At 40.7% G+C, this 26329-nt stretch overlaps 1 long non-coding RNA gene across 1 annotated transcript in view; it reads right to left on the reverse strand.

Moving 5' to 3' along the window:
* Positions 1-24911, reverse strand: part of LOC131271302 (uncharacterized) — a 46140-nt gene extending 21229 nt beyond the window's left edge. The window contains exons 1-2 of the long non-coding RNA XR_009180105.1: positions 24849-24911; positions 12037-12088 (exon numbers count right to left, since the gene is read on the reverse strand). This is a non-coding gene — a long non-coding RNA (uncharacterized LOC131271302). The remainder of the gene's footprint in view (positions 1-12036; positions 12089-24848) is intronic.
* Between the last annotated feature and the right edge of the window lie 1418 nt (positions 24912-26329).

Consider the following 26329-nt stretch of genomic DNA (forward strand, 5'->3'; position numbering starts at 1 on the left):
ATAATGTTGTGGTCCGGGGGCCGCGTCGCGATGATCGAATGTTGACTCACAATGTATGCTCTGGCGATGTCCACAATGTATGCGATGGCGTTGTCCACAATGTATACGCTTGCGTTGTCTTGACTAAAGGTCTTTGCAAGACAATTTTCACAATAACCATAACATCTTTTGAAAGGCTTTGGAGCGGTAGCTGTTCACCGGTGGTAGCTTTCGTTGCATATCCTGTTTGGATTTATTGATACAAATTTTGACATGTTCCACGTTTTCCTTGTTGACAATTTGTAGGTACCGGCTGGCTTTGGTTTTCGTCGTTTGACAAATCGTTCGAAGCTGGTTTATAGTAGCGTGCTTTGTTCTTTACTCATATGGTTCAATGCATTTTGTATGACAGGAGATCCGAACATGGACTCATAAACAAGTTGTAAAGGTTTTCTGCGTCAGACTACTTTGTTGAACAAAAAATATCGTCCAATTGAAGCCCTGAATGTATCATTGTAAACCTACAAGGCTTGGAAACCAAAGAAGTAGAATGGAATATAAAACGATTGATGGCCATAAATTTGATGATTAAGTACACAAACTTTGTTTGAGTTTGAGGAAAACCTTCTTGTCAACCACTAAAAATTCAGACGAGAATAATGATCACATCAAACGTTTGTTTTGTGTCAGTCAAGTTTGGAGTAGGTTTTATAAACGTGAGAACTGTAGTCCGCTAGCCTCGGTTTTCGTCGCTGTCCAAGTCCCTTTTGGTGACGTAACCCAGGGCCAGCCTTTGTTCAGTATTGTAATTTGCTGTCACTTGTCGAGTTGATTAATCGCACAAAATTTTGATACAATCCCGGAAAAACGAACTCAAACGGAAGCCAAGGAAGATGTTTTATGGTTTGTTTTTTTTTAAGGATGTTGCTTCCAGCTTTTGTGCGTTCTTCATTTTAGTGGTATATCCCATACAGATCAATAGAACCCTGGCGCTCTGTTCGAACACCAGGAACCTTTGGCTGCCCTTTGTGAGGCAATTCAAAATGGTGCAAATAACATGAAGATACGACTGTTTTTCCGTTAACACATCAATCTTCGTTATTAACAAATCCGGTTCGACCATTCATTGCACAGAGACGCTGAAAACGAATGATTCGAAGAGTGTTGAAAAAACTGCAGACATTTTCGAAATGGTAAGCATTGATCGTTTTTAATTCGAAAAATAGAAACTTTTTAACAATCGTTCCATCTGAAGATCACCGAATTTGTGGAGGGATCGCCGACAACAACTGCGAAAACAGATGCAAACAAAGTTAATAACAAGTACGTTTTCCGCATGAAATAACACCACCGAGCAAAAACCTATGCAAAAAACAAAGAGATAAAAAGTTTGCTGCGGGTGTAAAGAAATGCGATGAACGTCAAGTGGAAGCTCATCAAAACGACAAAGATCCAAATGAACTATCCTTTGATACGGGAACGAAAAATTAAGCCACGAAGAAGAGCCAAACAAAGGACACGTAAAAGAGGTGTCACAATTAGCAAATGGGCAAGCACTATAGCTTCGGCGATGGAGTGTTCGATTCCGACGGAGAAGACAATCTGGAAAAGAGAAAAAACATACAAATCGACGAAAACAGCCGGTTGTCCGCGAAAGCTGATGGTAGCCGACTGTCGGATTCCAATTTTTACCAGGAAACGGAACAGAGTGAACGGAATACAGCGTCCGAATTACACAAGATCATGTCAAGCAGTGATGTCTCTAGCAGTCTATATCCGACGTATGGACGTCCTGACCTGGGTGCCGAAGGATCGAAATCCATGTCCAACTCCCAGGGGGAGCGCTACCGTATTGATTCCGAAAACGATTCGTTCGACATGCCATAGGGTAGCGGTTTTTAAGGCGGAAGTCAAAACAGCAACGCGAACAGCGCAACTGATAGCGACCAAAAGGCGATACATAAGCGACCTTTCCGCGCAACGAAGCCAGAAGGAGCAGGAAATTTGCACCATTGAAAAACAAACACTACCGCAAAGGAGGAAAGAAGATAATAAGTATCAGATTAGAAATATGGCGTTCATCGAAGGTTCATCATTGAGCAAAATAATATCAAAAGAAGCTAATTTTATTTATACAAAAACAAGACCTCAGGCTGGAGATAAACATTCTTTGGTTAAAACATTTGCAAAGACAAATACGGGTAATGCAGCAGATAAGCAATCGTTTCAAAATAGGTATGAATTAGCTTTTGTTTCTAACTAGGTAAATCGGCATAGTTTCAAACTTTTTCGAAAACATCTATTTCTCTAGCTTTAAAGTTGAGATTTTACAACAACGTTATTGTTAAAGCAGAACTCTTTTGAAAATAAAAATATAGCCCAACGAAGATAGGGATGGGCGCAATTTTGAGCACTTTTGTAATGGAAATCTGCATAATGAGTGCTTCATACTTTTGTTGTTTATTGTTTATTCATGTTACTCATTGCTAGGCTGTACTATGTTAACGTTGCTTTCGCACAGCACGATTAACTGATTTCAAGTTTCAATGCTCTTTAAAACTTCAATAGCAGCAGAGAGAAAAAAATCTAAAGACGTAATGTCGTGTTTAGACTTCAGGTCAAAATGTGAAGATAAACTGGTAAACATAAATGCGCGGATACATTAATTTCGAATATTTTGGCTATCAACAGATCTATTGAAACGATTGCTCCAAGTTTTCAATTAACATTTAGAATACTTCATTCAACACAACGTTTTCAGTTTTTCTTTCCATTTTGCATGTTTCTATCCTCATAATGGCAAGACGAACGAAGAAAAGCTCATATGACTTACCCATTCGAATTGTTACCAGCACCAATTACACGATCATTTTTTTGCATAAGATCCACAAATTAAGGATGTCCCGTATTTTCACATGTATCATATCAGCGATCATCTTGCATTGTGCGCATTTTGATAGCACATTCTATAAATCTTTTAATGATTCCATGAAGATGCGCTTAATTCTTAAGTTTAGCGTTCAGACTGGACCCCGTAGTAATTCTATGTGTTATGCTGATTCCTGAGGGTTTATTAGAGCTGGTGATTTCATAGAAGGGAGGGACATCTATTAATAATGTCCTCAGCGTGACCAGTCGTCCATGTGGAAAAGATGCGATGTCTCAAAACAAAACGTTATACACCTAAATCACAAAATAGATTCAATTAGTTATGGATATCGTTCGCAACATTTCTTTTCTGCACACCATAACTAGCCAGAGCACGTTAAATAGCAAATGTTTTGACCACTCAATCATTATTATTTAAAAGAACCTTTATCAGTTTGTCTTTGCTTGCTTGTTTTGGCACAGAAAAGGGTATTCTAAAGCATTTGCTTTCAGTCGACTCAATTCGGTCGTGTTTGAAAATGGTACTAGCGTCATAAGTTTACAGGTCGTATTTTTTCATGTTGTAGCGATTATCCATGTCCTACTATTTTTTCACCAAAATTGTGTCACTACAACAAATGTTTCATATTTTTTTGTTGATTTGTTAAGTCCCGTTTCGTGTAAAAGTACTTTTTGAAGCTATAAATAGAAATGCCATCCAAAAATGATACTAAACAAATGCAAAACTCAATAAACTACATTCATTGGTTTTATTTTTTGTTGATAATTTCAACAATCGAAACCTGGCAACAAAAAACGGGTTGCAACCGAGAGTAAATGACAAAGAGTGCTTATTTTTAACGTCCTATTAGAGTTGTTATTGAGGTTGCAAGAAAACCGTCAGACAGGAGTTTGACTCGAACAAGTTTTCAAAAGAAAAGGACATTTTTCCTTTTTCCTCGACCGCTCAGTAACAATTCTTCTTGAGAAACCATTTCTATTTTATTTACGTATTTTGCATTCCTTTTGCACCAACTTTGTGGGCAGTTTATGATGGCAAATCGGCCCGTTCTATCTTTTCCATAGATATCTTTTTTTTGAAGAACGTGTATTTTTTATTTTAGAATTTCAATTCGAACATTCAGGTATGAAGAATTTTGGCGTTGAAGACAGTTGAATTGGGGGTTAGTCTCTCACATGGTAGCAGCTGAATAGGATGCAAGTACAGATTGGGTAAAATTGTGATCGAACGGGGAAATTAATGTGTAGTGTTTCAAAACCTGTTCTGCATTTTTTAATTCAAAACTAACGTGTGTCCCATAAAGTATAAGCACGATTTCTAAATTACGTTTCTGGAAAACGGATGACCCCAAACAGTTGATTCTTCGGCTGTTTGATTGTTTACATTCAAACCTAGTTGGTAGTGCATCCAAACTATTTTTTCAACCGTTTCTGTTAAAACGCGGGGCATTTCCGTCAAAAAGCGCAAAAGCGTTCTGCCCAAATGGTGTTCGACTCCTTACATTTCGCTAAGGAAATTGGCGAAATCGGTAGGTGTATGTATCGGAGCCGTACGAGCCGCCATCCAAAAGTTTTGGGAGGCGTTTAGCTTCGGCGATACGCTTAAAAATGGTTAAAAACCTGGTCCTATCGACCAACAGTAGAACCGGGAAAGAGCAAAAGCAATCAAGCAAAAATAGGAAAGTTCCATTCGCGATGTGGCTCAACAAATGGGTACGTTAAAAAGTAACGTCCAATGAGACAAGGCAAGATTGAATTTAAAATCGTACAAAATCCAGAAGAAATCGAAACGGACTGCAAATTAGGCATGCATTAAACATCGGGCCCGGAAACTGTACGACAAGCTGCTGTGTGGTCAACCCTCATGCATCATGCAGTCGACCAAGACCAGACCATTTGAGATATTTTTTGCGCTAACGAAGGCACACTTGAGAAAACATGTTAAAGCTACGGAAAACATCAACAGATTTCAAAAAAAGTGTAAAACTGTTCAAAAGTGTCGAAAACCGTTCACGACATGTATGTGCTGACCTGCGACAGCCATATCGGCGGCAAAATATTCACAAAAAAAACGGTGAAAAAATAGAGGTGAATATTTTTCAAGTCCAACTGCAATGCCAGTTTTTTCTGATCCATCTCGTAATTTTTTAATGTAGCTTTCCGCTTTCCTCACTTGGTCTGCTGATGCGAGTAATTTAGCTCTGCTTTCACCTACTATTGCGTACAAACCTAACAATGCATGAGATTCATTAACACTAGAAACACCGGACCAGTCATTTTGACTGGTCCGGTACCATTCAAACGTAATTATTTCTTAGGGTGAAATAATTCAACCGATGTTAATGCATGACTTTTACACATTCAATGGAATATTCAATCCATTGTATTCCAAAGTAAAATATTCATTTAAATATTAAGATTAAGTTACGTCATGGGCTTCTCTACCGGAACCAGTCATTTTGACTGGTATTTTGTTCGAATGTTGAACAGCTTGTTTCTGTGCAAAATGCTTAAACAAAATTAGCATTTTTATCAGAAACAGACTTACCAACCGCAATATAGAGTTTACTCTTTGATAAAAAAAATTGTATGCAGTTTCATCAATTCACATCATGACGAAAAGTGTAATAAGTGCGTTTTCACTTCTCATCGATGATCCAAAATTTCAACATGTGAAAGATTGTACGGAAGTCGAGGCATTGCGTGTGTTGAAAAAAGAATGGAAGTTACCGAGAGCAAAATTAAAAGCATTTCTGGGAATACTATATGCACTGGGTGCATACGAAATGAAATATTTTAAGTTGTCTTATTTATTGAGCCGAGAATGAAGTCCACCATTATTTGCAAACACTATGTGTCGAAAGGAGTATGAAGAAATATTACAATATATTCGTTTCGATTACAAAGAAAAATGATCTGGACGCCTCAATGCCGATAAATAATGCTGATATCCGATAAATGTTATCCATAGTTTGGAAAAAGTTTTTTTCTGAATAGCCAAAACTGCTTCAAACCTGGGGAAAATATAACAACTGATAAACAACTATTTCCAACGAAATCAAGATGCCGATTCACACAATACTTGCCAAATAAACCGGACAGATTTGGCATCAAGTTTTGGTTGACCTGTGATGTGCAAACAAAATACGTTCTAAATGGGTTTTCATACCTTGGAAATCTCTCAACCCTTAGGGGTTGAGTTGTGCTCAGACTCATAGAGCCATACACTATGGCAGGAAGAAATGTAACTATTGACAAATTTTTTACAAGCATACCACAAAAAAGGACACCATGCCCCGTTTTTTCATCTGTTGCATACAAATCTGGCAATATGTCACTCACGGTATACAAAACCCAAGAAGAAAGTTATTATTCTAAGCACAAAACATAAATCGGTCCTTGTGGCCAAAAAAGGAAAATGTTTACCTGAATCCATCGAATATTACAATAACACGAAATATGGTGTAGATATTGTTGATCAGATGGCCAAAAAATACTCTGTAAAATCTGACTCTTGGCGATGGCCACTTCATGTATTTTTTAACATTCTGGATTTTCTGGATTTTCATTCTGGAATAAATGCGTGGATACTATACAAATAAACAACAGGAATCAACATTTCACGCAAAAGATTCTTGTTTTATCTAGCAAAAGAGCATACAGAGGAGTGGATAGAGACAAAAACTGAGAAAGCTCCAAAAAACATCTCTGGAAAAGAAAAACTTTTAAAAACATTTTCTGAGGTGAACAATTAAATTCTTACAAGAAAATGGTGTCAAGTGGGATATTGTAACAACAATAAAACAAAAAACTTGTGTTACGTGTGTAAAAAGTATGTGGAAAATGCGGTACAAATAAGGTCTACATTTGTACAAAATGTTTTGCTAACGAATGTATGTGAGTTTTAGTTAAGTTTTTGTTGAATGATGTGAACTAAAAAAAACTGAAATCGTTAAAAGAAATGACGAAGCAACTAATAAAAACAAACTTTGAATGTGGAACTCCACAAACTACTGTTTTTTTGTTGTTATTTTACCAAACAAGTAAATTGCAATGTAAATAAGGTTAAAACATATTTTCTTTAGTGGTATTAGTATCAACCAATCAATAGTTCATTCATCAAAACCTAAACCCTCAAATTTATATAAAAATAATAATCAGATCTTAAAAAATGTTTACTTTTGAACAACCAGTCATTTTGACTGGACGCGGTAGAGTTGCCTGCGTTGAAAACGTGGTAGTTCTAGTGTTAATGCTCTCTAATCTGTCTCTCAAAAACTGGGAAGCACTAGATGTTTTAAGGCACGTTCCATCTTTTTCTATACCAACTTTAAGCTTCTGTTTGATAAAATCTTGAACAATGCTAAAAATGGACAATTTACCAGGTTTTGGTACCTGTACCATGATTTCTTGTGTGATTTCATTTATATGGCTGGAAAGTTCAATCTGCAACAGTTCAATACCCATTGCTAACAACAAAGGAATGTTTTGCATGGTTGATAAAATTTTGTTCAGCAAATCAGCATACATTGCGACCATGCCGTGCTGCACAAGTTCTCCGCTATTTTTGAAGTGCTCCGAATTTTCTGTTAGGTTTAACCGAATAAATTTTAAAACTTTGTTATCGTCAAAATCAAGCAAAGAATAGTATATGTTTTGATTTAGTTCCGATTGAAATGTTGTTTTGAAGTCATAAAAACGGCTTGAAAGATAAAGCTTATAAACTCCATCGACTCTACTTAAACTTTTTATAAACTTCAGCACCAAGTTTGTGTAGTCAGGAGCTATTTCATCAAAGCCGTCGAACAATACTAGCAGTTTTTTGTTGTTGAGTTTGCTAAGAAATATTTTGAGCAGTATTGACTCCTCGGCCGTGCAGTTTGAGTTGTAGCTATGAATCTCCCAAGTTTCTGCTGAGAATCGAAGATAATTTGAAATTCTTTTTGCTGCTTTGCAGTACTTAGACATATTTGGATCGAATTTTTGTGTCACGTGCAAATCCACAAAGAATAGCCGGAAAAGCAGATTGATTTCGATAGTTTCGTTCATTTTTGAACAAAGATCCTGCAAATCATCAAAGTTTGAGGAATGTTCTATCAAATTAACTTTAATAACTAAAAACTCTTTAAGAGACTGCATCGTTTGAAGAGAATTCGCGAGCCAAATCATATAAAAAGTTTTACCAGAACCTGCATGATTCAATAAAATCACAGTTTTCGACGTCGCTGGGGAAGACCTTGTAATGAAATGTGTATTATCTTGTGAAAACCTGGTAATTTGCTGCTCTGTTTGGTATACTGATCTTTTCTGAACGAATAGTTTTGAACAAATACTCTTATCTTCCTGCCTTATCCATGGTGAGGGGATTTCGTCAAATCCACAATCTGTCTCGGATGAAATTTCGCTACGGTGTCTGGATGTACTTAAAAGAACAGAAAACGCAATGTCATTGATGTTGAAATCGCAAGATACCGATGCGGATATTTATTAGCAAACTCAAGATTGTGTAGACTTTAATACTTTGCTTAGGTTTATACAGTCGTGAAAACGACTCAAGATGCAATTGCATTCATGCAATTGCTCAACGGTTCTCAGTTCGATAAATTTTTGCTGCTGGGTTACTTAATTACATCTGGCAATGAACTTGAATCTGTACTAAATTTTTTACTTTGTTTATGCGTACTTCTGTGAATTGCACACCTCTACGGAGCTTAGACTAAAGATGCCTTGAGGCATGGGTGAGCCCTCAGCCCTGTTAGTTGAGAACCGTTGCATTAAAATAATCAACATTCTTTCGTGTTTCAAGGAAATAAAGCATCGTAGAGCAGATTAGAAGAGATTGAATGTTGTAAAATCTACTTTTTTCACTGCACTGTCTTTACAAAGCTGTTGGGTTTCAAGAATTAAAGTGTCGTAAAGCAGATAAACAGGGAGTAAATATTTAGAAATCTTCTTTTTTCGCTGCTCTGTCTTTACGAAAGATGTGACAAAATTTAAATTGTATGAACACCTAGTATGTCTATTTTGAAATGTGTTCTATCTTCCACAGGAAATAGCTGAAAACGAAGTTTCGAACATCAAATCTGAGTGAGGTTGTATTACAGCGTTCAGAACTTCAGTGATTCTTTTAGTCCTGCCCTTTCTTCATCAACACTGCATCTACATAAAAAACCAACGCAGTTAAGTACAAAACCACACTACCTCGACGAATTTATCCAAACGGCTGCAGAAGACAACGTTTCTTTATATGTAACTGTTGCATCAGTCAACCCGTACCGAATCAACCATCTATATCAAATTAAAAAAGTGCATCGACTTTCGCGTCAACTTTAAGCATGGCTGAACCACGAGCCGTGTCATCAAACTTTGGTGCTTCTGCTCAAAACCAGCAGAGCGGAACAGCCAGGTTTTTCAAAGGCATTGATTATCAACTACAAATGGCATTCAAGGTTATATGCCATATGGCCAAGCTGTCGCAAGAGAATCCCACTTTCAACTTCAAAATCATCAGTGAAGATAAGAAAGCAATCAAATTTGATGATTTGGTCATCGATTGCACACACGGAAACAAGAGTTTTTATCTTTACTTTCAAGCCAAGTGCCAAGATAGCGCAAATGCGGTAATCAGTTTGAAAGACATCATTAATCCCAAAAATGGTAGTTTCTCGCTTAGCATGTATTTTAATGCTTTTGATTTACATTACGGAGCCATGAAGAAAAGAAGTAGGTTGGTTATTTGTACAATGGCTGGTTTGGCGGAAGATTTGAATCCGTTTGTGAAACGTTGTTCAACCGCGAATCTTGAAGATTCTTTGCTAAGATCAATGAGCGAAGAAGTTTATCAGTTTGATATCGAAAAGTCGGAAACATTAATAGATCATATTGAAAAACATTCACTGCTGATAACACTGACAAACGATTTGGCAAGTAAATTTTTTAAAAACGATACAATTTTTCTAAATAATTCACCGTTTGCAGAGTTTCAAAATCTTATAAAAAAAATGGTGTCAATTGACACTGAAAACCCTGCATTTTATATAGTAGATAAATCATTTTAAAAAAAAAAAAAAAGTGGCCAAGAGTGATTTTAAGAAAGCTTTTTTTGAAGCCTATGCAACCCTGTGTAGTCCTGATAATATTTGGGAAAGTCTTTCCAAAAGACGCTTTAAGCTAGTTATTCCAAAACAAAACCTTCCAGATGATCTAGCAAACCGTTTACCGAAAAAGCCAGATGCCACGAAAATTAAAAAGTTTCTTACCTGTTTCAGATTGGTTTGTAAAACACCTGTAGATGAAAAAGATTTTTGTGCCTGTGTCAATAATATCATCCCACCAACGCAAAGTCCACCAGCACTAAGCTTTTTATCAGACAAACTTTTTAGGTGGTTGCAAAAGTGGATGAGAAAAGGAGACGGGGCAGTTTTAACAAAAGACAATCTAAAAAGCTTTTTAGAAACACCTCAGCGTTCATTTCAATATATGCAAATTGACGCCATATCAAATTCGTATTGCAAATCATTGATTGAAAATGATTTTCAATGCAAAGAAAGCACATTGCTCAATAAAACTCTTTTTATAGACCTCGAAAATTACCTGTCCCACGTTACTACTGATAGCGTTTTTATAAAACAGTTTTCTGTTCAGCAAGACGAATATCCAGCGTGGTTTGTGCTTCAACTTGTAAAGTGCTTGCAAAAAAGACTTGGAGATAATATCGCTTATTTATTTTTGAACGAAGAGGAATTCTCTAAACATGTCGTAACAGTACAAAAAATATTTTCATGTATGGATTTTCCACTGATCTTGGTAATAGACTGCAGCGGCAATGAAAATACCAACTCTGCAGCTATGTTTTCAACTTGGAATGCGCCTAAAGGAACATATGACAAAGTGCTCATCACAATAAGCCAATTTTCTCCAGCTTGTAGTACTGAAAAAAAAACTTATAATTCGAGATTTAACGGATGAATGTAGAAGTAAAAAAATGAACATAGTCACAAACTTTCTCGGAACCTTAACCCGTGGTGCAGAATTATTCTGCGATGATGATCCGCTGTTTCTCGTGTCTGAAGTGGAATGCTCTTCAATGAAGTCATTTTTGAACCGTAACTTAAACTTTGAGCGGTTTTCAAAAATTAAGCAGACATATGTTCACCGTAGTTATACCGTAGGCTGAGGGTAATTAAGTAACCCAGCAGCAAAAATTTATCGAACTGAGAACCGTTGAGCAATTGCATGAATGCAATTGCATCTTGAGTCGTTTTCACGACTGTATAAACCTAAGCAAAGTATTAAAGTCTACACAATCTTGAGTTTGCTAATAAATATCCGCATCGGTATCTTGCGATTTCAACATCAATGACATTGCGTTTTCTGTTCTTTTAAGTACATCCAGACACCTAATATAAACACTTAATTTTGTCTTATCACACAATAACGCCTCGTTCCAAATTAACCTTTCTGCATTGGGTTAAATCAGCAAGTTTTTTTGACAACTGCACATTCATCCGTTTCGACATAAACAAAGTTTAGAGTCATGCACTTTGTCGGAAGTATTTGTTCACATGGTTAAATCACAACGATATGTTTCCAACTGGCAAGGGCAAATAGGCAAGGGTCAGCTTGGATTAAATAAAAATGATCCAGTTGAAGTATAATTATCGATGCGAATCAGGCTCGTTCTATGTTCTTTTGCATGTCCCAGTATCAAACTTTTTTAAAATTAAAGTAATTAAAAAACATTGATTTCAAATCAAGTGATTTTCTTCCGAGAACAATGTATTGGTGAGTCAACTGGCGTCGGAGTGAAAGTTTATCACCTTTTCTGAAGAACCACTAGTATCAGTGTGTAAAATAAAATGTATAAAGAACAACTGCAAGATCAGTCTGACATAAAAAAACGGTATTGATGTGGCATGGTATTTATGCCAAAAAAAAATTTGGTCATCTTTCGCGTCTTTATTTAAAACTTGTTTTTCCAAATATGCCATTTGAAATAAGCATTCTAAGATCACATCACAGGGGATGGTAACATTACTTGGATGGTCTCGGTGACTGTTTTTAAGTGGCGTATTATTGCATCGCCGGTATATTATGGACAAAACAACTTTACTTAAAGATTTCGGCGTGATGCGTTTAGACTGATACCTTACCGTATGAATAACATACCGTTGGAAGAAGAAACGTGTTATGAAGAACTTCAAGAGGGCATCTCACATAACTGTAAAGACAAAATGCAAAGAATCTTTTTTAGAAACGATAATACAAAAATATAAGCTTTTTTGTACTCAAACGGTTTTAGCCGAAGGTATCGATTGACGCACATGAACACATATTAATTGTTTTAACTCAAAAAGATGTGACTAGTCCTTACGGTTTGCTGGCTTCGGTCGATGTCATGAATTTTCGTCACATTTAGATCACGTTTTGCCATATTTCATTTAATTTCATTTCATTTTATTCCATTTATTAAATATGAAGTTATCTGGCCCTCTGGCCTACATTATCTAGTAAACAGATTTTAAACACCGGGTCCTGAGTACAGAAGACAGCTCGGCGGAACTCCGGCTGTAAAGCGTTTACTTTTCTCAACATCCTCAACGGTGCATAGAGATTAGTTTTTTCCAGGAGATCGGGAGCGACATCCGAAGCTGAGAAAAGTTTCAAAACAAAGTACACTAAGAAACAATGCTAGTATTTTCTAGAGAATTGAGACCCAACAATAAACAGCGAGTCCTATTAGGAGGACGGGACATACAATAAGCCCATGGCAAACGATTGTACAAGACACGTGTTGCCCTCTTCAGAACGTTCTCCAATCTATCAATTCCCCTGGTAGAACTTGTGGCCAGACAGTACACGCAAACTCAAGAATTGGTCTTACTAGCGAACAGTGCAGGTATTTTAAAGTAAAAGCGGACTTAAAGCTCTTAGAAACGCGAAAAATTAAACCTAGTTGACGTGGAACTTTGGCAATTGTTGAGTTGAAGTGGTCAGAAAGCGTCAATTTACTGTTTAGCAGACCAGTAAGGTCCGTGACAACCTCCAAACGTGGCATCAAGAAGCCTTCAGCATGATAAATAATACTTCAAGGAGACTGTTTACGAGACAAGCTTGTCACAGAACACTTCTTAACATTATTATCGCAACCCATAAGCTGAACACCAAGCGCTGAAACGAGTGAGGCAGTCCTGAAGATGATGCCAGTCGGAGACATCTTTAACAGAGACAAACTTTTTTAAATCATCAGCGTACAGGAGCTTAGCGACCTTTATCAAGTGTAATACGACGTCGTCGAAAAAAATCACGAAAGGCAGTGGTCCTAGGACATTCCCTTGGGGAACTCCAGAAGCGTGCATGAATGGAGCAAAGAGTCTCGAGACAATGTTTACTTGAATGCGTCTACCAGTCAAGAAGCTTCGAATCCACTGGACAAGGCCACCATGAACACCGTACCTTGTCAGTTTATATAGCAGCAGGGTAGGGTTGACTGAGTCGAAGGCAGCGTGGAAGTCCGTATTAATAGCGTCGACCTGGCCGGCGTTGTCGACGTTATAGTTTACTAAGCGAACAATAGTTCAGGAAGCACATGAATTGGTTTCGATAGATCTATTTTTCATGTTTGACGGGAGATATCGATTGTCGAAAACCTGTTGCACGTGGATAAGCCAGTCCTCTCGTACAGGGGAAGTTCCGGTCTTGGTTGAGATTCGAACCCACGCCGTCGTGGTGGTAAGCCCCGGCCGCTCATGGGCCTCCTTACAGTTGAATATTAACGCACTGCGGATCAAGTCAGGCCCAGCTGCGTACGAAGGCTTGAAGTTTTTAACAGCAGTGAGTACCTCGTCTTCGATGAAGGAAGGCAGCGAAATGTCAACTTGCTCTTGAACAGCTCCACAAACTGTGGAGTCGAATTAAAGCCATGTTGAAGCATTGTCATACAGAGACGAAAAGTACTTGCTAGCCATTGGACATGAAATTTCATTACAGAACAGACCAACGATTATACTATTTGCAATTTGATGTTGTGTCTTTGAAAGATGTTCAAGGCACGTCGTTTTTCGCGCACTTGTTTTTGACATCGACTCATTAAATTCAGATGGAGCACTTCGTTACGTTTGTGTATGTTTGTTTGCTTAAAATTGCAAAATTTGTTTATCAACTGATGCTTGTTTTATTTTTACCTTTATAACTCGAGTCGTATTTTGTGATTCAAACAATTTTTTTGTTGTCACTTAAGGGTTTAACCATACATTGTCCAACATTCGTAAACGTGCAACCGAAGATTCTGAGTTGCGGTAGTTTTGACATAATATCTTTGAAAACAGTTCTTGTGTCGATTTGAATCCTTTAGTAAAGATACTTTAGGGGGTTAATTAAAAAAATTTGTTCTGTTGAAGTGTAGTGACAGGAAAGAATAGACCGAGCTTCGACAAAAATATAAGGAACGCAAATTATCTGTGTTCGAGGCCGGAGTTAAAGTCTAGTGTGCAGGTTGTAGCTTATAGCTTGAGAGATTTAGATTTCTAACACTGTGTAGTATGTTTTGGGTTATAGCGATTTGACGTGACTATTGAATCAAAAAAGAAATTGTTTCGGTAATTTTTTGACAGGAGCAGATGTGAACATTGACTTTATCGTTGTGGAAAAACATCAAACTCAGCACGTTTACCCGTTGGATTCAACAGATCTTTTAAAATTTGGTTGTTGCATGAACGATACGTGGGAAAACGTTTTAAAGAGTCTCATTGAATACGCTGAAGTAATCTTTCGTGGAAATTAATTGTTTCTGCAATATTCTTTCTCTTAAAACAATTTGTTACACTCAAGCTCATCATAACAGGTTCCTTAGAGGAAAACAATATGGGATTCGAAAATAAAGTTCGTGAATTTCAGCCACCATGTGTGGAGTAAGGGAAAGCAGAAGTAATCACTCTTTTGTTAACAACCATAATAAAGTCATTTCTGCAATTCACAACGGTTCATGAAGCATTGCACGATGAAAATTACACGCTTCATTTCGTTTAATGCGGACCTCTAAGGTAAGTTCTTAAAAGCTAGCAAAAAGACTCTATCGCCAGGTTCTGCTTCCGCAAGTAACAGAAGGCAACACAAGTTTGATTAGCATAGCGGTGCTCTAGAATCAAACCGTTCTAGATAAATTTGTTCCGCAATAAAAACGTTTCAACAAGTTCACGCATATTTCTTACGAATTCAAAATGAACGAAACAAAAAAGGTTGGTTTACTGCATAGTTGGCAAGCAATGAAGAAATTGACGATTTGTATTTTGAATCCGTAGCATCATATCCTATCATGACATCTGCAAATTAAATAGAAAAAATTTCGAAATAGTACGGTGCTGTTATGGTCGAAAATGGAGGAAATAAGAATATCATCGCCAAGCGCAGCATTCATTAAAAGCATACAAGTTGTTTAAATAAACTAGCCTTTCCTGTTAAAAAAACTTCAAAAAGTGCTGGAATTTTCGATGTATTTGCTTTCAGTGAATCCATTCGTAAATCGAGAACTTAATGAAACGTTTGAGAAGGAAAAAAAACACGGTTTAACATTCAATGGGAAACTAACTGCTACTGGAACTAGACAAAACGCTTTTGTTCAAATTGAACCTGCAGACATTTTCACACGCTCTGTGAACCTGATCAAAGGCAAGTGTAGACTTGTGCCATCGCAGATTGGGTCATATCAACTTTGACAGTCTGCAGAAGTCGATTCTGGGTTTAGTTTCTGCCAACGATTAATAAGTGGCACCAAACACCAGCTTAAAATGCGTGATATTGGAGAGCAAACTCGTTTGCCTTTAAGTGTACCTGGGTCACGAGCGTCAGACATTCTGGAGGTTGTAAATCTTGATCTTTTTGTAAAAATGAAATAAAAATCCTGAGATGGCAGTCGTAACTACGTAACATTAACAAGCGAAAAGTGATGGTATGTTAGAAAATATTTCATTCAAGACAATTCAGCAGACAGCTGGTGAATGCTAAGCGTTTGGTTTCTACAGTAACACTTCAACGTGGGAACGAAAATCGATTCACGGTTTATTTTTTAAAACGAAATTAAAAGAGATGCTTGAAGATGTTATTTGAAACAAAAACAAAAATTCAACCCCATTGTGAACCCCATTCAATCCTGGCTACCTTATCAACGGTAGGAGAAGAAAGAACTAAAACGTTCTAGCAATATGCTTTACTTGAAATTAATTTCTGGCCTGCTTTAAGCCGCTTGCACTACAGGCTGAACTGAGCTGCCAGGATATCTATCGTTGCTCAAAAGTCTAGCAATCAAGCATATATTTAAATAGATTTTGGGATATTTGCTGAATAAAAAGAATTGCAAATTGATGTTAGGATCGAAAAATTCAGAATTAAAATATTTGTGTATTTTGCGGAGCAGTTTTTGACAAAAACCATCGGGACATGAAGTCGAGTTCTGGATTCTTAATTCGGTTTGGAGGTGCGATAACCGGTTATACATCACGAAAACAAACTTGTTACAAAGTAACACTGGCCGACGACTTTTAAACTAGATTGGTATCCACGCGGTAGTGGAATCGAGTAGTAAACAATAGTGACAGGCAGTGACAGGCAGGGTTTATAGAGTAAGAGAGGTCGAAGAAACACTCCTTATCTGCTTACCTTGGTTGGGCGAAATTTCGCCCGATCAAGATGCGCGCATGATGGCCCCGATGGGCATTTTGAAAATGAACCGGCCATCGCGAAACGGCCATCGCGATACGGAGAGTATAAATATAAGATACGAAGGGAAGCGGTTCCTTTTCTTGATTCGACTGTGAAGATAGCCCGAATAAACACCGCGTTTTTTAAAACGCTTGCAACACAAAGTAGCGTTGTTAATATACGGTTGGGGGCATCGTTCACATTTTTTTAAAAAACGCGCGTAGTGGTTCCCGTTGAACGGGATAAGTAATAAGTGAACCCGCGAGTGTTTTCCGCCGAACGAGAGGTGATAAGTTCACGCGATTGAGTCGCGACTACACCCAGGAACATTCGCCGTTCGAGGTAAACGCGATTGAGTCGCATAGTGACCAGAAGGATCATTCGCGGATCGTGTTACAAACCTACGAGAAAAGTTATGTTCCGTCCAGTGGCCCCGCGCACCGAGGAGTTCGTTGGTACAGGGCAGGAGCAGCATCCGCCCGCCACCGAGAGGCCACCAAGCAGGAGAAGTGTGCAGCCGGCCACTTCGGACCCGTTGGCCAGCTCAACGATCATGCGGCCCGCCACGGAAAGGCCAACGTCAAGAGGGTCATCCGTGAGCGAAGTGGACGAGTTAGTGCGGAGAGCTCGGTACGCCAAGCGTGAGCTAGCGGCCGTGATGAAGGAGCTTGGCGACATCGTCATTGACTCAGCGTCGTCTATCGCAGATGAGCTCGACGACGAATACAGAGCGATGGACGTTGAATGTGAAGATGCGCGCGCGCGAAGCGCGCCAGGCGAGCATGGCAGCATACTAGAGAAAGTGCGCCATCACGAACAGATCCGCCATCGCGGTTTAAGTGCTGCAGCCGCACACTCCAATGTAGCGCTGGAAGCGGAATTCAAACGGATCGACGAGCAGTGTGAGCAACGAATGCTCGAAGAAAAATTGCGCGTCATAGAGGAGTGCGAAAAGCGTCGGCAGGAGGAAAAACGACGCCTACTTCACGCCTCACTCCGGCAGCCTACGCGCGTCACTGCGAGGCAGCCGGAACCAGCAGTAAACGGAAGCCACTCCGAAAGCTTCGAGCTGCTGAACCAAAGCCAACTTTCGGCAAGAAAGTGCACGAGCCGAGAGTTGCCAACGTTCTCCGGGGACCCGCAGGAGTGGTCGGTGTTTATTGCCAATTATAAACACTCTACGGCCATCTGCGGGTACACCAACGAGGAGAACTTACTTCGACTTCAGCAGTGCCTTAAGGGGAAGGCACGGGACGCCGTGGAAAGTTGCTTATACCATCCGTCAAGCGTACCGGAGGCAATCGACATCCTGACAGAGTGCTATGGCCGCCCGGAGCTCATTGTGGAGTCGTTGATGACCAAAATTCGACGGATGCCACCACCAAAGGACGACCGATTTGACACCCTGGTCGATTACGGTGTCGCGGTCAGGAACCTGTGTGCGGCGATGAAGAGCTGCGGTCTACAGGAGTATCTCAGCGGAGGATCGCTGTTGAACGAGCTGGTGGAGAAGCTGCCACCGACGGTGAGGCTGAACTGGTTTTACCAACGGAACATCAACGGGGGGGCAACACTGTTGGCCTTCAACGATTGGATGAAGGAGCTAGTCAGCGCAGCTTGCCAGGGTGTTAAGCCAATCTCCCGGGACTTACAACGCGAAGGTGGTGGTCGCTCAGGCCACCCGCGTAAGTACGCTAACGTAAACGTCCATGTCTCAGGTCAGTCTGCAGAGCCCGTCACCGTAAATCATGGGGAACCCTGTTCCGTGTGTTCAGGGAAGTGTTCCAGTCTGGCAGAGTGCGGCAAATTTCTCGGCATGGACGTCAATTCGAGATGGCGGCACATCAAGACCCACGCCGTGTGCAGAACCTGCCTGAAGAAACATCCGCGTTACTGTCGTGTGGATGTGTTGTGCGGTGTGAACGGGTGTAACCGACGGCACAACAAGCTGCTCCACGACGAGGATTTTGTACGAGAACGCCAGTCGGGCAGAGCCGCCGAGAAAACGATGAGCTGCAACCTCCACGTTGGTCCGTATGATGGTGTGCTCCTCAAATACATCCCCGTGACGCTGCACGGAAAGGGTAGAACCATCAATACGCTCGCACTGTTGGATGACGGTTCGACGGCGACCTTTATGGACCACTCGTTGGTGGAAGAGCTGGGTCTTGTCGGACAACCCCGTCCGCTCTGTATCTCCTGGACGGGAAACCAAGGACGTCGAGAGGAGCAATCGGTTGAAGTGTCACTAAAAATCTCCGGAGTTGAAAGTTCGGCAATTTTCGACCTTCACTCAGTACACACCGTTGCCAGCTTAAGTCTGAGGAAGCAGTCGGTTGCGCCCTCGGTCATAAGCGAGGAGTACGAGTACCTCAAGGGACTTCCGCTGCGTGGGTACACCGCCAAGGCTCCACGAATCCTTATCGGGGTCGACAACATTTTCGTTGGACAGGCGCTGAGAACCGTGGAACGAGAGCCGAACGAACCAGCCGCTTCAAAAACTCGTCTCGGTTGGGTGTTGTATGGGCCATACAAACAGTCCGGCTCTAAAGAGGTAAAGATGGCATCGGTAAATGCCCACATCTGTCCGTGTAACAAAGAAAGAGATGATAGAATAAACATGGCATTGAAAGACTACTTCACGCTAGAGTCACTTGGAATATACCGACCGACTACAAGTTTACGTTCGCGGGATGAGGAACGCGCGCTGATGTTGCTTGGAACCAGCGTTCACTTAAAGGATAATCGCTATGAGGCTGGTCTGCTGTGGAAGTACGAGGATGTTAAGTTGCCTGATAGCCGAGCAATGGCCCTAAAGCGACACGAGTGTCTCGAAAGAAAATTGCGAAGAGATCCCGACCTGGCTAAAGCAATGCACAACAAGATCGTGGAGTACGAGCAGAAAGGGTACGTCAGAAAGCTCACTCCCGAGGAGCAGGTTACTCGAACGCCAAACGACTGGTACCTGCCGATCTTCCCGGTGACCAATCCGAATAAGCCTGGGAAGATTCGAGTAGTGTTCGATGCGGCGGCAAAGGCGAACGGAGTAAGCCTAAACTCCATGCTACTCACCGGCCCGGACCAATTGGTGAGTCTACTCATGGTCCTGTTTAAGTTCAGAGAGTACAAGGTGGCAGTGACGGGAGATATCCGCGAGATGTTCTTCCAGGTAGACATGAACCCTCGCGACCAGCGCAGCCAAATGTTCTTATGGAACGACGGGAAACTCGGTAGCGACCCACAGCATTACGTACTACAAGTGATGACATTCGGTGCCGCGTGTTCACCCAGCACCGCGCACTACGTCAAGAACGTAAATGCGGAAAGGTTCGAGGCTACACTACCCAAAGCTGTGGAGTGTATAAAGTACGAGCATTACGTGGACGACATGCTCGCGAGCGTAGAAACAGAGCAAGAAGCCATAAATCTAGCCCGTGACGTCCAGTATATACACTCCCAAGGCGGGTTTGAGATACGGAATTGGCTGTCCAATTCCACCACGGTGAAAATATTATTGAATGGCAACGAGAACAACGGAGTGGACATTCCTGTCGAGAGCGAAATGACGACGGAAAAGGTCCTTGGAATGTGGTGGAACACAGCGACGGACGTGTTTACGTTTAAAATATCCCCGAGGTACGATCCACGAGTGTTGCTTGGTGAGCGAGCACCTACGAAGAGGATAGTACTAAAAACGCTTATGGCAATTTATGATCCCTTGGGGCTAATAGGAAACTTCCTCATGTATCTGAAGATACTTCTACAGGAGTTTTGGCGCGCTAAGAGCCCATGGGATGACGAGGTTATCGGACACCTCGCCGTTAAGTGGCAAATCTGGGTAACCGCGTTGCCCAATGTTCAAAGAGTCAGCGTCCCAAGGTGTTATCGGAGTAAGACGACGGCCAACGCAGAAAGAGTAGAGCTCCACATGTTCTGCGACGCCAGTGAAAATGGGGCATCAGCCGTCGCCTACCTACGATTCGAGGAAAACGGTGTGATCGAGTGCGCCCTAGTAGGCTCAAAGACGAAGGTGGCCCCTATTACGTTCGTTTCCATCCCACGACTCGAACTTCAGGCCGCAGTCATAGGTGCCCGCTTAGCAGAGACGATACAGTTATCCCACCGAATTGCTATAACTCACCGATTCCTCTGGACGGATTCGCGCACCGTTATGAGTTGGTTGCTATCCGACCATCGCCGATACAGCCAGTTCGTGGCAGTTAGGGTCAGTGAGCTACTAGATACTACAAACCCGGAAGAGTGGAACTGGCTATCTACACGGCTCAACGTAGCGGACGAAGGAACAAAATGGCAAAAGCCACCAGACCTCAGCCCCTCGAGTAGGTGGTTCCGTGGGCCTGATTTCCTATGGGAACCAAAGGATCAGTGGCCCATAGTCGAACAAAAACCCGGAGAGACAAGCGAGGAGATTCGACATAGCCTGCTACATCACACGGTCACGACGCCAAATATCGAGTTCACCAGATTCTCAAAGTGGCAACGGCTACTAAGGGCGGTAGCTTATGTATACCGCTTTTTGGGAAATTGCAGGAAGGGCATAGCCAAAGAGCATAAGCAACTTGATAGCCTGACGCATGAAGAGCTGGAGCGTGCAGAAAACGCAATTTATCGAGATGTACAAAGATCTGAGTATGCCGACGAGATACATGTACTCAGCAGTAAAGAATGTGTGAAGCACCCTTGGAAGCGACCACTGCAGAAATCGAGCCCGCTGTATAAGCTAAGCCCGATGCTGGATGTGAATGGAGTGCTACGCATCAAAGGCAGGATCGAGAAATGTGTATGGGTCGGCGAGGATACCAAGCGCCCCATAATTCTCCCCCGACGGCACTACGTCACTGAACTGCTGATTCACAGTTACCACAGCAAGTACAAGCACGCCAATCACCAAACAGTCGTCAATGAGGTCCGCCTTAAGTATCACATCCCGCAGCTCAAGGCCACGTACAACCAGGTAAGGCACCGATGCCAATACTGCAAGGTAAAGTGTGCGCTCCCTCAAAACCCCGCAATGGGAAATCTGCCGCCCCAGCGACTAGCAGCATTTCAGCGACCGTTCTCGTACACCGGAATTGACTACTTCGGTCCGATGCTAGTCTCAGTGGGGAGAAGAGCTGAAAAACGGTGGGGAGTCATATTTACGTGCCTGACAACGCGAGGGATCCACATCGAAATCGCACATAGCCTCTCTACAGATTCCTGCATATTTGCGATCCGCAACTTTATCACGAGGAAGGGAATGCCTCTCGAGTTCATCAGTGATCGAGGCACAATCTTCGTAGGAGCCTCACGTGAGCTACGGGAAGCGATGGCAGCAGTGGATCAAGAGCGCCTGATGACAGAATTCATCCAACCTACAACGAAATGGATTTTTAATCCACCTGCTGCGCCACATTTCGGAGGATCATGGGAACGACTGGTACAATCAATTAAGAAAACGCTTACCAAACTGGCCCTTCCACATAACCCGTCCGACGAGCTGCTACGAGCTAGTTTGAGTGAAGTGGAGTTGATTGTAAACTCGCGACCGTTGACAGACGTACCAGTTGAAGATGAAGCCGAAGCCCCACTAACTCCCAATCACTTCATTTTAGGGAGTTCCAACGGTAGTAAACCAGCAGTGCCATTTGACGACTCGCCGCCGTCGCTCCGGAGGTCATGGAAGTCAGCACAACAGTTCGCAGATCTTTTCTGGAAAAGATGGGTTACCGAGTACTTACCCCATCTGACGAGGAGGACTAAATGGCACAAATCCACTAAACCAATTGAGGAGGGAGACTTAGTCCTCGTAGCGGATACAAACAACCCTCGGAACTGCTGGCCACGGGGGCACGTGATAAAAACATACCGATCCGCGGATGGGCAAGTACGACGCGTGCAAGTTAAAACTTTGAGCGGAATAATCGAACGGCCGGCCGTCAATATCGCTGTGTTAGATGTCGGCCAGAAACAGGGGTAGGCCACTTCACGTAGCATACCGGTGGGGAGAATGTTACAAAGTAACACTGGCCGACGACTTTTAAACTAGATTGGTATCCACGCGGTAGTGGAATCGAGTAGTAAACAATAGTGACAGGCAGTGACAGGCAGGGTTTATAGAGTAAGAGAGGTCGAAGAAACACTCCTTAACTGCTTACCTTGGTTGGGCGAAATTTCGCCCGATCAAGATGCGCGCATGATGGCCCCGATGGGCATTTTGAAAATGAACCGGCCATCGCGAAACGGCCATCGCGATACGGAGAGTATAAATATAAGATACGAAGGGAAGCGGTTCCTTTTCTTGATTCGACTGTGAAGATAGCCCGAATAAACACCGCGTTTTTTAAAACGCTTGCAACACAAAGTAGCGTTGTTAATATACGGTTGGGGGCATCGTTCACAAACTTATGTGGCACTTTCACCTACAGCCGCAGAGTTGATTGCAATGAGTGACGCTTGCTTTCAATTGCAATGGAAAATTTTAGTGATGGAATGGTTCAACGAAACAAAATAATGCGGAATACTTATTTAGTAATTGTGGAAATTCTAAGTTGCGTTCGAATTGAAGGTAATGAGATAGTCGAAACACAATCGAAACATATCGAAAAAAAATATTTTTAGCCTGCACGACTTGTAACAGAAAAATTAAATTCAAATTATATTTGAGGTTCCATGCAATTTCAAACTTCATATCTACAACCATGTAACTAAAAATTCATGCATTTTACATTGGATTTGTCATGTGATGTATTTCAGTGCTTATTCCTCGGGTCATAGCTTTTCAAAACCTTTAAATTTTTGTGAAAGGTACAAAGTTAAGTAAAACACTGTTAAAAGTTAAAGATCATTTGCTTCATGCTTGCTTAGCGAAAAATTATACTTCAACTAGGGACAGGGCTCTTTTCGTTACTTAAGTCCCATTACATCGGAAATATTAGTCCTTGCTATTCACTATTGTGTCTTTTTGGGTCTATCTATCTTAAGGATTGCGCTCGTGAAACCTCCTTTTTGCTGTCGTTTTTGTTTTACCTCTGAACAAGAAAAAAACTCCTCAATATATAAATGAATTAAATATTGCGTGGCTAACATTTTCTGAATTAAACTAAGTGCCGCGTATGTAAATCGTATGGCATATTTGCTTTATGGAAAGGATTCGTGAAACCGAATGAAACTTTTCTATTGGAAATGTTACCATTTGAAAAACATGTTTTTAAAAAATTAATAAATTTCAGAATTTTTATAGTTATTTAGTTCAAGGACCACAACTGTTGCTGGAATACAAAAAAATTGATCTTCTATAGGACTACATATTTTTGTGTTGTTCCATAGATGTGCAAGGTAAATTTTTTTGGAATCTCATATAAAAATTCTGTGTTTTTTAAATATTTATTTAATTTTAAATATTATTTATGTTAAAATATTTGTGAAGGCACGCTCAAGAATCTTCCAAGAAATTTTCATATGGACACGACAAAGAACTCAATAGATAGTAAAGCGAAACGAAATCTCATGATTTAAGTGGTAAGCTTTACTTGATTGTTGTGTTTTATAACACGAACCACACTGGTGTAAACAGACAACCCTTGCCATCGATATCAAAACAATTGCCGAAAACCTGTTGAAAGAAAGGATTGGTACCTACAAAATTGTGGATAAGCAAACTGATGACAAGTTAGCATGCAAAATCAAAGATAGCATTTGTTTAAGGAAATAAACTCATTTGAATCGCAACGGCCTTGTGCGTCACGCCTGCTATTCTTTAGAAGACTGGGCATTGCGTGTCACTGAACTTCAACCCCTGTAGCCTAAAGCGCCGTTTTGTCACCTGAGACCTAACCTACTACCACTTTTGAATGAACTCATTCCTATCCCCGTGGTTCGGAGCGAGACGCAGCGACTGACTCATACTGCTTCGCATTCGCGCTGCAGCGCCGAAAATTTTCAAACCACTCTTTACTGAAACTTTGCTTGAAGAATAAAACAAAGCGACGGATGGAAAGCATAAACCGTTACAGTTTGAACGGAGAGCTGTCTTATGAACTCTGGATGGCACCGGCGCTGCCCTCAACGCAGTAGCCTTGAAGTACTGAAATCCATTTGAAATATTCACGTATGACGTATACCAACGAACACGTATGTGTTTGAGTCACCCATTGAAGGAAATTCTTACTTAGTACATGAACCAGCAGGACCAAATCAATTTTTTGCACGACAACACTTGGCCGCATATGGCGACTCCAAAACGTTCTTACCAGCTGGCAATAAATTCTGATGTTTAACTAAACTTACCATCTTATCCAGATGTTGCGCTCTCCGACTACTGGAGGATAACTCGACCGCACAGCACTTTCACGATTTCGTCGATCTGAAATAAGATTGAAAGAAGATGTTCAGATAGTAAAAAGACTAGTATCGGTTTTTTCTGCTGAGCCTTTGGATGGGTCTCTTGATACTAATTTGGCTTACCTTTTGAACTGCCTTTACATAAGATTTAAAAGAAAGTTCAAAGAAAACAAATGAAATGACCTTTACTGCAGGTACTTCTCTTATGACCAATAAATTTGTGTCAAATTTATGAACCTTTTAAAAATGGATGTATCAAGCAACAGGTGTACCTGTGATCAATGGTTCAGCAATAGGTGTACCTGTGTGTCACTTTAAGTACCAATTCAACATAACAAAAATAACAGATTTCAACTGAACTAAGATGGTTTGCACGAAACATGTTGAGTCCCTTCAAGTTTTCTCGTTGTAGATCACTTTAAAACCCAAGTTTATATTGCCATATAGAGTTTTTGGCTGCTTGTTTCAGAAAGGGAAAGTTTAGTTTTTGCTTCGTTTACCGTCGTGAGTCCGTTTTAAATCACTTTTATTCGACGCAGTCGCAATGCTCACATGGATGTTCACCAAGTTCCAAGGTGTTGAAAATAAAGTAAAACAATGAAGATTTTTATGCAGCATACTTTTTGATGCATCAATTGTAGGCATCCACTTTTTCTGCTTTGCACGGTCGATCTCGCCCAGCATTCAAAGTCTGTTAAAAACCTGACGCTTCTGCTTTCGCGCTGCTCTGGACTTAGCGATAATCTTGTTTTGCCGCCCTTCTTTGTTTTTTGCCAGTGTAAGGACTTCTTTTAACACCGTTTTGTTGCTGCTGTCTTTGGTTTGCTCCCTGAAAGAAGACGAGCTTGTGAGACATGCAAACACTCCTTTTTTTGACATTTTCCCGAATGAATTTGACTGTTGCCACGGAGTGGTTTTAAACGGATTTGGTAAAGATTGTTAAACAATGATTGCATATCGCACTTCCATACAGCTTGAAAGCCATCGGACATACAAATTTAGTTTAAGTAAATCCTATGAACAAAAGTTTAAATTTTATTCTATTTTTGATAAATATTTAAATCACAAGAAGTTACATTTTTGTAAAATGATTATTTGTCCTGACCTCACTTTAATCGATTTAAAATGATTTTGTGGACCAGTCAATAATCAGACATATTCTTCCAACGAGACAGCTTAATTCAAATGCATCACTGCATGCACGTTTATCGTTGCACGTCAGATGTTGAGACAAAGTTTTAAATTTCAGTAAGGTCAAAAGGTCTGGGTTGCTCCTCTATGAAATCGTAAATGTGTTTTAACATTGTCATTGCTAAAGCATTTGAAAGAAAAACTAAAACTTCTGACCGGTTAAATTTTAAAGCGGATGGATCTCACACAAGTCATGAAACATAAGAACTATTTTTTCCCTAGTACAAAGATC

The sequence above is a fragment of the Anopheles coustani genome, unplaced genomic scaffold, assembly GCF_943734705.1.
Source record: "Anopheles coustani unplaced genomic scaffold, idAnoCousDA_361_x.2 scaffold_48_ctg1, whole genome shotgun sequence".
Taxonomy (NCBI): domain Eukaryota; kingdom Metazoa; phylum Arthropoda; class Insecta; order Diptera; family Culicidae; genus Anopheles; species Anopheles coustani.